We start from the raw sequence: 11568 nt of genomic DNA on the forward strand, positions 1-11568 counted from the left end.
CAAAACAAACAGCAAACAAAAAACTAAACCAAACCAATAAAAAAGCAATAATTGCAGAAGAAACCTGCACAGGGCAGAGATTTTGAGGTGATTGAGGCAGGCTCGTGTTCCCTGCCCTGGGGCTGATATTGGGGACACCAGAGCAAATAATAATAATAATAATAATAATAATAATAATAATAATAATAATAATAATAATAAGCCCACAATACGCATCTGGTGATTCTGAAGGGTTTTCACCCAAATGTTTCTGGGGTGATGAGGACACGGAGCTGTCCTGGTGAGGAGACACAGCCCAGCCTGGGGGGAACGGACACTGCAACCTCAGAGTGGGAATAACGGGAATAATAATGGGAATAATGGGAATAATGGGAATGGGGAATGGGAATAATGGGAATAATGGGAATAATGGGAAGGGGAATGGAAATAATGAGAATAATGGAATGGGAAATGGGAAAACGGGAATAATGAGAATAATGGGAATGGGGAATGGGAATAATGGGAATAATGGGAATAATGGGAATGGGAATAACGGGAATAATGGGAAGGGGGAATGGGAATAATGGGAATAATGGGAATAATGGGAATAATGGGAATAATGGGAATAACGGGAATAACGGGAATAACGGGAAGGGGGAATGGGAATAATGGGAATAATGGGAATAATGGGAATGGGAATAATGGGAATAATGGGAATGGAAATTATGGAATAATGGGAATAACGGGAATAACAGGATGGGGAATGGGAATAATGGGAATAACGGGAATAATGGGAAGGGGGAATGGGAATAATGGGAATAACGGGAATAATGGGAATGGGGAATGAAAATGAGGACTGGGAATGGGGATAGGGAAAGAAAATGGGGAATAGCAGTGGCAATGGGCAAGGAATGGAGATGGGCAGGGAATGGAAATGGGAATGGGAAAGTGAATGGGGAATGACAATGACCATCGCAATGGGAATGGGCAGGGAATGGCAATGGGGATGGGAAGCACAGCCAGGGTTTGGGGGCTCAGGACCCGAGAGTTCCCAGGGATTCCCTGTGAGTGCTGCTCCCCCTCATCCCCCCAGGAATGCTGGTGGGACAGGGGGAGCAGAGCCCAAACCCTGCCAGCCTGGGAGCAGCTGGGAGCACTCGGGAATGGGCAGGGAAGGGATCCTGGGGGGTTAAAGATTCCCTCAAAAAGTGATTGACAACATCAGGGAGGAACTCTGGGAGGTGGGGAGGGGTCCCTGGGGTGACCAGCAGGGTCAGGTTTGATGCGGTTTGATCACTCCCAGCTCTGGTGGGATGAGTTTGGGACAACATTCCAAGGGATCCTGAGGACCAGGCCCAGCACAACCCAGCAGAGCTCCCTGATGCTGCAGCGGAGCAAGGAGAAACCTCCAGGAACAGGCTGGGAGAACACCAGGACAGAGCAGACCTGCACCACTGCTGATGCCAAAACTCCTTAATCCTAACCCTTAACACCTGAGCTGCCAGGACCTGGCTCCTGTGGAAAACCTCCCTGCCAGGACCCTGCAGGGACATCCCCAAACAGCCAGCAAACCACCAAAACCCTCAAAAATATTCCTGCTTTTCCTACAAGGAGCTGGGGACATTTGTGCCCTGCTGCTGCTTGAGGAGGATGCTCCGCGTGGCACAGAAGGATCTGGAATCCTCTGGAGAAGGATTTTCCTGCTCTGCCTGGGATCCCATGGATCTGGAACAGTTTTGTTGAAACTGGCAATTTAATTAGTGAGGGGGGAAAAAAAAAAATCTCCGGCATAATTCAGGAAGAAACATCATTTCCAAGTTAATGAGAGAAATATTTTAATTACGGCGCTTAACAAGTTATGACTTTGCCAAGGGGTTCTCTCGGGGAGGCTGCACATTTTTTTCCATGGATTTCAAGCAAGGAAAAGTGGGAGAGGAGAGGGGAGGAAGCAGAGGAGGAAATCCATGGAAAGGGAGAGAGGCAGCAGGAAAGGCTTTGGTGGGAGCAAAAAATGGAGATTTTTCAAAATGAAGAGAGAAGGATTTTTCAGAATGAAGAGAGACCAGGGAACATCATCTCAGGGGGGCTCTGGAGAAGGATTTAGGTTGGATTTAGGTTTGAATTTTCCCCAGTGAGGGAGGGGAGGCTCTGGAAAAGATTCCCAGAGAAACTGTGGCTGCTCCTGGATCCCTGGAAGTGCCAGCAGGGAGCCAAGAAAATTCCATGATCTCCTCAGGATCCCACCACAGCTGGAATAAAAGAGGAGCTGGGATCAGAATGGAACAGGGTGGACACTGGGCTGCTCACAGAGGAACATCCAGAGCCTGGAGTTTTCCAGAAAAACATGAAAATCCAAGAGGAGGAAAACCATGGAAAGGGAGAGAGGCAGCAGGAAAGGCTTTGGTGGGAGCAAAAAAAAAAAAAAAAAGGAGATTTTTAAAAATGAAGAGAGACCAGGGAACATCATCTCAGGGGGGGTCTGGAGAAGGATTTAGGCTGGATTTAGGTTGAATTCAGTGAGTGGGGGGAGGCTCTGGAATGGAACTCCCAGAGCAGTGTGGATGCCCCTGGACCCCAAGGTCAGGCTGGACAGGGCTTGGAGCAGCCTGGAACATGGAACTGGATGAGCTTTGGGATCCCTCCCATCCAACCCCTCCCCTGAGTCCCTCCAGGCTCTCCCCAGCCCGTGGGTGCCAGGGCTGAGCCCTGGGCAGCTCCCAGGGCAGGAATTTCTCCCTTTGAAGGCGGCTCCTGGGGGTGAGATTTGTTTTCTCTGCACGGCTCAGCAGAAACAGCAATTTCCTCCTCCCAGCCGCAGCCCTGGCTCCTGGCAGCTCAGGTTTCCTTCCCGGTGAAGTCCTTCGGTGGCAGCCAGGTCTGTGCTCCTCCTGGGGACACCTGGGACTGGCTCAGTGTCCCCAGTGCCACCAGCCACCACCGCAGAACCAGTTCGATATGAGCTCAGCTTGACAACTTCACCATCTCTGGCAGATGATTCACTGGTGCCCATGAGCTCCTCAGGTCTTTATTAGTCCTGAATCACATCTGCTCATAAATACCAGAGGGGTTTTTCACACCTTGGGTTATTATTGAAGGAGGGCTCGTTTCGGCTGCCTTAGAAAAATATTTCCTGCTCTTTTCGGCTTCTGCGGGATTCCAGGAAGGGCTCGGCAGCAGAGGCTCCCCCAAACACATCCTCACATCTGCTGCAGCCACGCTTGGAGCAACTGAAAAGTTAAATAAGAGGAGCAGGAGAAAGGACTGGAAGCAAAGCAGAGTCATTGTTTACCTCCCGTGTTGGTTTTGAGATGATATCGAGCGGCAGAGCAGGAACTCAAACAGCAGGGACTGACTTTGATAAAACACATCCTTCCTTCCCTCCCTCCTGCACCTGGGCAGGAGCTGCTGCAGCCCGGGATGCCCCGAGAGGGACAGGGGCACTGCCAGCCTGGGTGAGGGACAGGGGCACTGCCAGCCCTGCAGAGGTGCCAAACACCGCCCTGGCACTGCCAGCAGGGAGCCAAGAAAATTCCGTGTTCTCCTCAGGATCCCACCACAGCTGGAATGAAAGAGGAGCTGGGATCAGATCCCACCACAGCTGGAATCAGGCTGGACACTGGGCTGCTCACAGGGGGACATGCAGAGCCTGGGGTTTTTCAGAAAATTCCAAGTTTCAGCACAAAAAGTGTTCCCCCAGCCCTCACCTAAGGGTACAGAACTGGCAACAGCCCAGGAAAATTTCCACCCCATTCCTTTGTGGGAAGCAATGGAGTGATTTCCCCTCTGCCTGGGGGAATGACTGGGCCAGGGAGGGGAAAGGATTCCCTGGAGGAAACTGAATTCCCTAGAGGGAACTGAATTCCCTTGGAGGAAACTGAACATCCTGGAGGAATCTGAATTCCTTGGGGGAAATTGAATTCCCTGCAGGGAACTGAATTCCCTTGGAGGAAACTGAAATCCCTGAAGGAGAATCTGAATTCCTGAGGAACTGAATTCCCTTGGAGGAAACTGAACATCCTGGAGGAATCTGAATTCCTTGGGGGAAATTGAATTCCCTGGAGGGAACTGAATTCCCTGAAGGAATCTGAATTCCCTTGGAGGAATCTGAATTCCCTTGGAAGAAACTGAATTTCCTTGGAGGAATCTGAACTCCCTTGAGAATGAATCCTGGAGAACTGATTCCTTGGAGGAATCTGAAATTTCCTTGGAGGAATCTGAACTCCCTTGGAGGAATCTGAATTCCCTTGGAGGGAACTGGATTCCCTTGGAGGAATCTGAATTCCCTGGAGGAATCTGAATTCCCTTGGAGGAATCTGAATTCCCTTGGAGGGAACTGAATTCCCTTGGAGGGAACTGAATTCCCTGGAGCCAGCCTGGCAAGTTCACCCACAAGCTGTTCTGGCTGCAAGCCCAGGAGCCCAGAAAGTCCCAAATCCCTGAGCTGACACCCTGAACCCACCTTGAGCAATCCCACAGCACAACCTGCCCAGGTGAGTGTCACTGCCAGCCAGGGCTGGCCTTGGCTGCAGCCTGTCACCCGTGTCACCTGTGTCACCCGTCCTGTTAAACCACAGCTCCCAGTTTCCTGAAACTGGAGAGGGTTGTTGGCTTTGGCCTGGCTGCAATGTGCTCCAGGCTTAACCTGGGATTTACCAGGAGCCCCTAAACCCCTTTCCAGGCAGGAAGGAGGCTCCAGCTGCCTTTCCCCAAGCTGCATTTTCCTTCTAATGCTGCTCCCTCCTGCCTCAAAGCAGCCCCCAAAGCTGCAGCTGGGACAAAGCCACTGGTGCAGCCTCACATTTTGTGTGTGCAGCCTTGCTCTCCCCCAGCCCAGAAAAACCCCCCAGAAACCAAAGGGAAAACTTTGGGAATCCATCCAGGATCCAGCATTTAGGGAAATCTCCCTGTAAAAGCTCCCAGACAGAACCCAGAGGCCTCAAGGCCAGGCAATGGGCTGCTAAAATTTGTTTGGGTTTTTTTAAGCCTCCAAGTTAGTATGGAGAAAATGTCCCTTATTTTAGAAGGCCCAAAGCTCCAGGCGTGGTGGGCCAGCTCTGAGCTGGATGTACACAAGGAATAAAGGAAGGGATTCCCAAAAGTGCACCAAAAACTTCTCCAAGCTGGAGCCAGGCCTGGCCTGGAGGCCTCAGGGCACAGGCCTGGTTATTTATTCCTGAATTTGGCTTTTCCCAGGGGGCATTTTGCAGGTTGGGCAGGCCCAGCTCCCTGGGAAGCTGCACTGGGATGGGATGGAACAAGGAGAAGGGAAATCATCCCTTTCCCCACAGGAGACTGCTCCACTCAGCAAAAATGACCCCAACCTCCCTCTTTTGGTGCAGCCAGCCTGGGAATGTCCCTCCTTTTGTCCTTTTGTCACATCCCCCACGAGCAGGGACACCTCCACCACCCCAGCTTGCTCCAAGTCTTACCTTGAAAAACCCCTTTAAAAATGGGTCTTTCAAGGGGATTTTTAAAACCAACTCTTGATGGGGCTTTGCTCTTTCAAAGCCTCCCTGAACATCCAGAAATCCACCTCAAAAATGAGGATATGAGCAGAGAAATAAACCAGGGAGGGAAATGTCACCTCCTGCAGCTCCTGCTGCTCCCTCGGGACCCCAAGGAGAGCTGGCAGCTCTCGAATTAAGGAAATATGGAGATGGGACATGGCTGTGCTGCCAGGGAGGTGCAGGACACCTGCAGCTGGCACTGGGGACACCGTGGAGGTCCCCAAGGTGTCCCCCCAAGCAGGACCCGGCTCCTGAAAACCCCCAGAGCTGGAAGGAGTTAAACTCCTCATTTCTGAGGGATTTCTCCCTAATCTGTGCACATGGCCCAGGGGATCAGGGCTGTGGGTGGTGGTGCAAGCCTGTGGCAGCGCTCAGGCCCTGGGCCCAGCACCTGACTGCTCTGCAAACCCTCTTAGCGCAGCACTTTTCAAATTTAATTAAGAGGCTCCTCTGAAGGGCTTAAAGCTGCTGCTGTGCCAGCCCCAAAGCGCTCCCAGGAGCCTGACAAGGGCAGGAGGCAGCAGGGACACTCAAATTTGCAGAGTTTCACCCAAATCACAAAGCTAAAAATGCTCCCAGGAGCCTGACAAGGGCAGGAGGCAGCAGGGACACTCAAATTTGCAGAGTTTCACCCAAATCACAAAGCTAAAAATGCTCCCAGGAGCCTGACAAGGGCAGAAGGGAGCAGGGACACTCAAATTTGCAGAGTTTCACCAAAATCACAAAGGCAAAAGCGCTCCCAGGAGCCTGACAAGGGCAGGAGGCAGCAGGGACCCTCAATTTGCAGAGTTTCACCCAAACCACAAAGCCACAGGAGGAAGGGGGGAAAATATAAAAAAAAAAACCAACAAAAAACCAAACCCTGAAGGTGATGCTGAGAGCTCGGGGTCAGATTCTTTTCTGTGGAGGTAATGGGGGAAGAGGGAGGAAATTCAGGTTAATAAAAAACGGGCTGGGGTGGTTAAAGTTTGCCAGCCCTGAGGATGGATGGGCTCAGGCTGAGCCATGGGGCTCCCAGGGCAGGGCAGGGCAGGGCTGGCAGTGCCAGGGCACAGGGCAGCCCTGCAGGTGGCAAAACTGCTGGAAATCCCCATCCCTCCTCACCTCCTCTGCCATCCTGGGAAAATCACAGCAGCAGCATGCCCTGGGTTAACAGCTGAAAAGAATTATATAGTTATAAATCAAGTATTATGTAGTTATACATATGTGTATATATATATATATATATATATATAAAAATACAGGTACAATATATGAAAATACACGTATGATATAGTTATAAATAGATATAAAAATACAAGTATAATATACACGTGTAACACATATATATACATCTATAAATACATATATATACATATAAAAATACAAGTATAATATATAGAAATACATATATGTAAATATATAAGAATACAAACATAATATATAAAAATACAAGTATTATATATTTATAAATATATATAAAATACAAGTATAATATACAAGTATAATACATATATATGCATATATAAATACATATATATACATATAAAAATACATATATATATACATATATAAATACAAATATAATATATCAAAATACAAGTATAATATATAGAAATACAAGTATTGTATATTATACTTGTATATATATATTTATAACTAATAATACTTGATTTATAACTATATATAATATCTGTATTTCTCTATATTATACTTGTATATTATACTTGTGTGTATATATATATTTATAACTAATAATACTTGATGTATATCTATATAAGTATTATATAGTTATATATATATATTTATATACACACATATATAAATACAAGTATATAACAATACAAGTATAATATATAGAAATACAAGTATTATAAATCCAGGGAAGTTCTGTATCACTTCCCCAGATTTCTCCCCACTCCAAACCCCAACCCAGCCCCATTCTCCTCTCTCTCCAGGAGGATTTCTCCCAGGAACAGCAGCTCGATGCAGGCAGGGAGCCCGGTTTGGCAGTGGCAAGGTGAGAAGCTCCAAGCACCACCCAGGAGGAAGATCCCAGCTCGCCCAAACAGCCTCTCCCTTCCCAAAATTAGCCCCAGACCGAGCTCCCACCTGCAAGTTCTGCCAGGAGCTGCAAACTCAATTACCTGCATGACAGCACCTCCATGCCCTGACTTGAAATTTGAAGTTTGGGGTTGAGGAGTTTGGGTTCCCGCCCCCACCCCCCAACCCCATTTTTGGGCTTCTTGGCAAAGTTCCCCCAGCAGGAAATTCGGAAGAGAAACAGTCTCAGTGTCAATAGTGCCCCGAGCTTATTTACCCAGGGCTATTTGCACGAGATAATCGCTCACAAGTGTCTCACCTCCTCCACTCCAAGTGATGTCATGGAAGTGGCATCCAGGGCAGGAGCCAAAGTGAACCAACATAACCCAGGCCCGGCAGGAAACGGCTCAGGAGCCTCTCCACGTGCAGGGAATGGAGCTCCCCTTCTCCCCAGGGCTGTTCAGGACTTGGAACCTGCTCCCCTTCTGCTCTGCGACTGTCCAGGACATGGAATCTGCTCCCCTTTTACCTTTGGGACTGTCCAAGACATGGAATTTGCTCCCCTTTTCCCCTGGTACTATCCAGGACATGGAATCTGCTTCCCTTCTCCCCAGGGCTGGCCAGGACTTGGAACCTGCTCCCCTTCTGCTCTGGGACTGTCCAAGACATGGAATTTGCTCTCCTTTTACCTGGAATAGAAATTCCTGTCCCCCAGAGCTCCCCTTCACATGAATCAGCTCCCCTTTTCCTTTGGAATTTCCATGTCCAGGACATGGAACCTGCTTCCCTTTTCCCCTGGGACTGTCCAGGACATGGAACCTGCTCCCCTTCTCCTCTGGGACTGTCTAAGACATGGAATTTGCTCTCCTTTTCCCCTGGGACTGTCCAAGACATGGAATTTTCTCCCCTTTTACCTTTGGGACTATCCAGGACATGGAATCTGCTTCCCTTCTCCCCAGGGCTGGCCAGGACTTGGAACCTGCTTCCCTTCACCTGGAATAGAAATTCCTGTCCCCCAGAGCTCCCCTTCACATGAATCAGCTCCCCTTTTCCTTTGGGATTGCCCAGGACATGGAATCTGCTCCCCTTCTCCCCAGGGCTGTCCTGGACATAAAATCTGCTCCCCTTTTTCCCTGGGACTGTGCAGGGCATGGGATCTGCTCCCCTTTTACCTTTGGGACTGTCTAGGACATGGGATCTGCTTCCCTTTTCTTTTGACTCTGTCCAGGAATGGAATCAGCTCCCCAGGACTGTCCAGGACTTGGAACCTGCTCCCCTTCACCTGGAATAAAAATTCCTTTCCCCCAGAACCCCCATTCATTCCATTCACATGGATTCATCTCCCCTTTTTTCCCCTAGGATTGCCCAGGACATGGAATCTGCTCCCTTTTCCCTCGGGAATTGTCAAGGATACGGAATCTGCTCCCCTTTTCCTTTGGGACTGTCCAGGACATGGAATCCGCTCCCCTTTTCCCCTGGAACCCACAGCAGCAGAGCACTGTTTTGCATATAACTGAAGGCAGCTTTTGTAGGAGAAAATAAATAAATTTAAAATAAAGAAATAAAATTTTGTATCGTTTCCCACAAGCACAGCCAGCAGGGTCCTGCTTGGAGGGCACCCCTGCACCTGGGTGGATTTCCAGAGCTCATTCAAACAAGGACGAGTGGGAAGCTGCCGTTCCCTCCAGCTCCTTTCAGCTCTCCAGTGTTCCCAAAAGCAGCTCAGGGACCACAGGGACAGCCCTGCTTGGCAGCCCTCAAAAAGAACCCTCTTGCCATTTTATCCCATTCTTTAAACACTAAAAGCCAAGAGGGAGGTGGAGCCCGGGGGGGTATCACACGATTAAATATCCCCAGCAGCCCGGAGAGAGAAGAGCACAGGAACAAAAGGGTGGGGAGGGAAAAAAAAAGAAAAAAAAAATCTGCTTTTTATTATTAAACTATTCTCTCAAATTTCTAATAAGCAGGTTGAAGTTTAAATTACCAGATCTCTGACAAAGTCAGGATCCAAACAGCTCAGGAGGCTGCAGATAACAATCGGCCTTCCCCCAGATCGCTTTCAAGGCCCTTTCTGCCGAGACAAAGCTCCCATTCAGAGGGGCACAGGCACCTCGGGGCTTCGGTTTCCCCCAGCCCTGCAGCCCCAAAGGCTCGGCCAGGGACAGGGACAGGTCCTGCACCTGCAGCAGGACGGCACAGAAAGGATCAGGAATGCTGGAAAACCCAGGAGCCACAGCAGATTCGCACAGCCCCTATAAATCCTCACACAGCCCCTACAAATCTGCCAGATTTGGGGGGTAAAAAATGAAGGAATGAGGAGCCCTGGGTGCTCCCAGAGCTGCCCCACAGTTTGGGTGCTGGGGAGGATGAGGCAGGGCCGGAGGATGTGCCACAGCTTGTCCCAGGTGGGATTAAAGCTGGAAACATTCCTGGCCTGGGAAGGTGGCAGGAAGGATGAAGCAAATCCCCGATCAGAAAAGTTCTGAGGGAATGGAAGGAAAAAGAGACATTTGATAGTGGATCAGGAAGGTGAGAGCGGGATGGGAGAAGGGGCAGGTGATAAACACAGAGCACCTGGGCAAAGAGCAGTGAAATCTTCTCCATTTCCAGCACCACAAACACATCCAGATCCCAAAAGCATGGAAGGATCTGCAGATCCTGGGCTGATTCCTTCTAACCCTGTGTCACCCTTCCTCTGGTGTGGTACAAGAATGCGTGGTGCAAACTACAAGAATGTAAAATTTGGTTGATGATTGGTTGATGATTTCCGATCATGGTTTGTATTTGGTTGATGATTTCTGATCATGGTTTGTGTTTTTGTTTGGGTTTTTTTGGGGGGGCTGGTTAGTTCTGGGTTAATTCTCTGTTTGGGGTGGTTATGGAGGGGTGGTGGCACAGGGTGACAGACACAGACACCCAACCCCATTTCCAGCTGGGGCCAAACCCATTTTCAGCTCAGACCCACGGGTTGTGTCACCATAGGAGCCCCGAGGTGCCACCAGCTGCTGGGCAGGGCTGTGCCCCAGCTCCCCCCAACCTGTGCCCCCCGAGGCACCAGCAGCGGCGCTAATTGGGGTTAATTAATCAGGAGCCAGCTGGGGGAGCCCGGCTCATCCCTCGGGATCAGCTGGCAAGCACCATCCCCATTCCTCAGCACGGGAATTGAGGATTCTCCAGGAAATGCCATCCCTTGCACCTCCCCTCGCCCCCGGGCTGCTCCTTTCCGTGCTGAGGATAATCTGCTGCTCCCAGCTCCCCCTGCTCGGCTTTGGGGCCGATAATTCCGATAATTCTGGCTGGAAAGGCTCCACATTCCCTTCCCTCTCCCCTGAGGAACCTGGGGCAGGTGAGATCCCAGGGATGCTGCACAGCCAAAACCTGCAGGAATTTCCCTCTTCCTTCCCGGCAATGTTCAGTCCCACCTGCCCAGCAGCCCAGGGAGGTGAAGGACAAGAACAAACCAACATCCCCTAAATCCTCTTCTCCTCTGGAGCTGAATTTCCTCCCCACGCAGAGCCCAGCACTGCTCAGCCTCAGGGTGCTGTGTCCCTCCTCCTCTACCTCAGAAAGCACCAAAACTGCCAAAAAGAGGGGAAATGCCCTGAATCACAGAATTTTTAGGTTGGAAGAGACCTTTAAGATCATCGAGTCCAACCCATGTTCTAGCACCTCAACTAGATCATGGCACCAATGCCACATCCAGTCTTCCCTTAAACACATCGAGGGATGGTGACTCCACCACCTCCCTGGGCAGATGATTCCAGTATTTGACCACACTTTCTGTGAAAAACTTCCTCCTGAAGCAGCATTTGGGATTTGGGACAGCTTCCCCAGGGAAGTGAGGTGAAGGACAAGAACAAACCAACGAACAAGAACAAACCAACATCCCCTAAACCCTCTTCTCCTCTGGAGCCTGGAATTGAGGCTGAATTTCCTCCCCCATGTAGAGCCCAGCACTGCTCAGCCTCAGGGTGCTGTGTCCCTCCTCCTCTACTCAGTAAGCACCAAAACTCCCAAAAAAAGAGGGGAAAAGCCCTGAAGCAGCGTTTGGGATTTGGGA

General features: G+C 49.8%; 1 long non-coding RNA gene across 2 annotated transcripts; it reads right to left on the reverse strand.

Annotated features, from left to right (window-relative positions):
• Nucleotides 1-2424: 2424 nt before the first annotated feature.
• Nucleotides 2425-7998, reverse strand: LOC135455407 (uncharacterized). Of its 2 annotated transcripts, none has more exons than XR_010442319.1 (3): nt 7828-7998; nt 6591-6642; nt 2425-3206 (listed from the first exon to the last, which is right to left on the reverse strand). It is a non-coding gene; the product is annotated as an uncharacterized LOC135455407 (long non-coding RNA). The 2 variants fall into 2 exon arrangements; XR_010442318.1 differs by having other exon boundaries at nt 2425-3538.
• Between the last annotated feature and the right edge of the window lie 3570 nt (nt 7999-11568).

Source organism: Zonotrichia leucophrys, chromosome 18 (genome assembly GCF_028769735.1).
Source record: "Zonotrichia leucophrys gambelii isolate GWCS_2022_RI chromosome 18, RI_Zleu_2.0, whole genome shotgun sequence".
Taxonomy (NCBI): Eukaryota; Metazoa; Chordata; class Aves; order Passeriformes; family Passerellidae; genus Zonotrichia; species Zonotrichia leucophrys.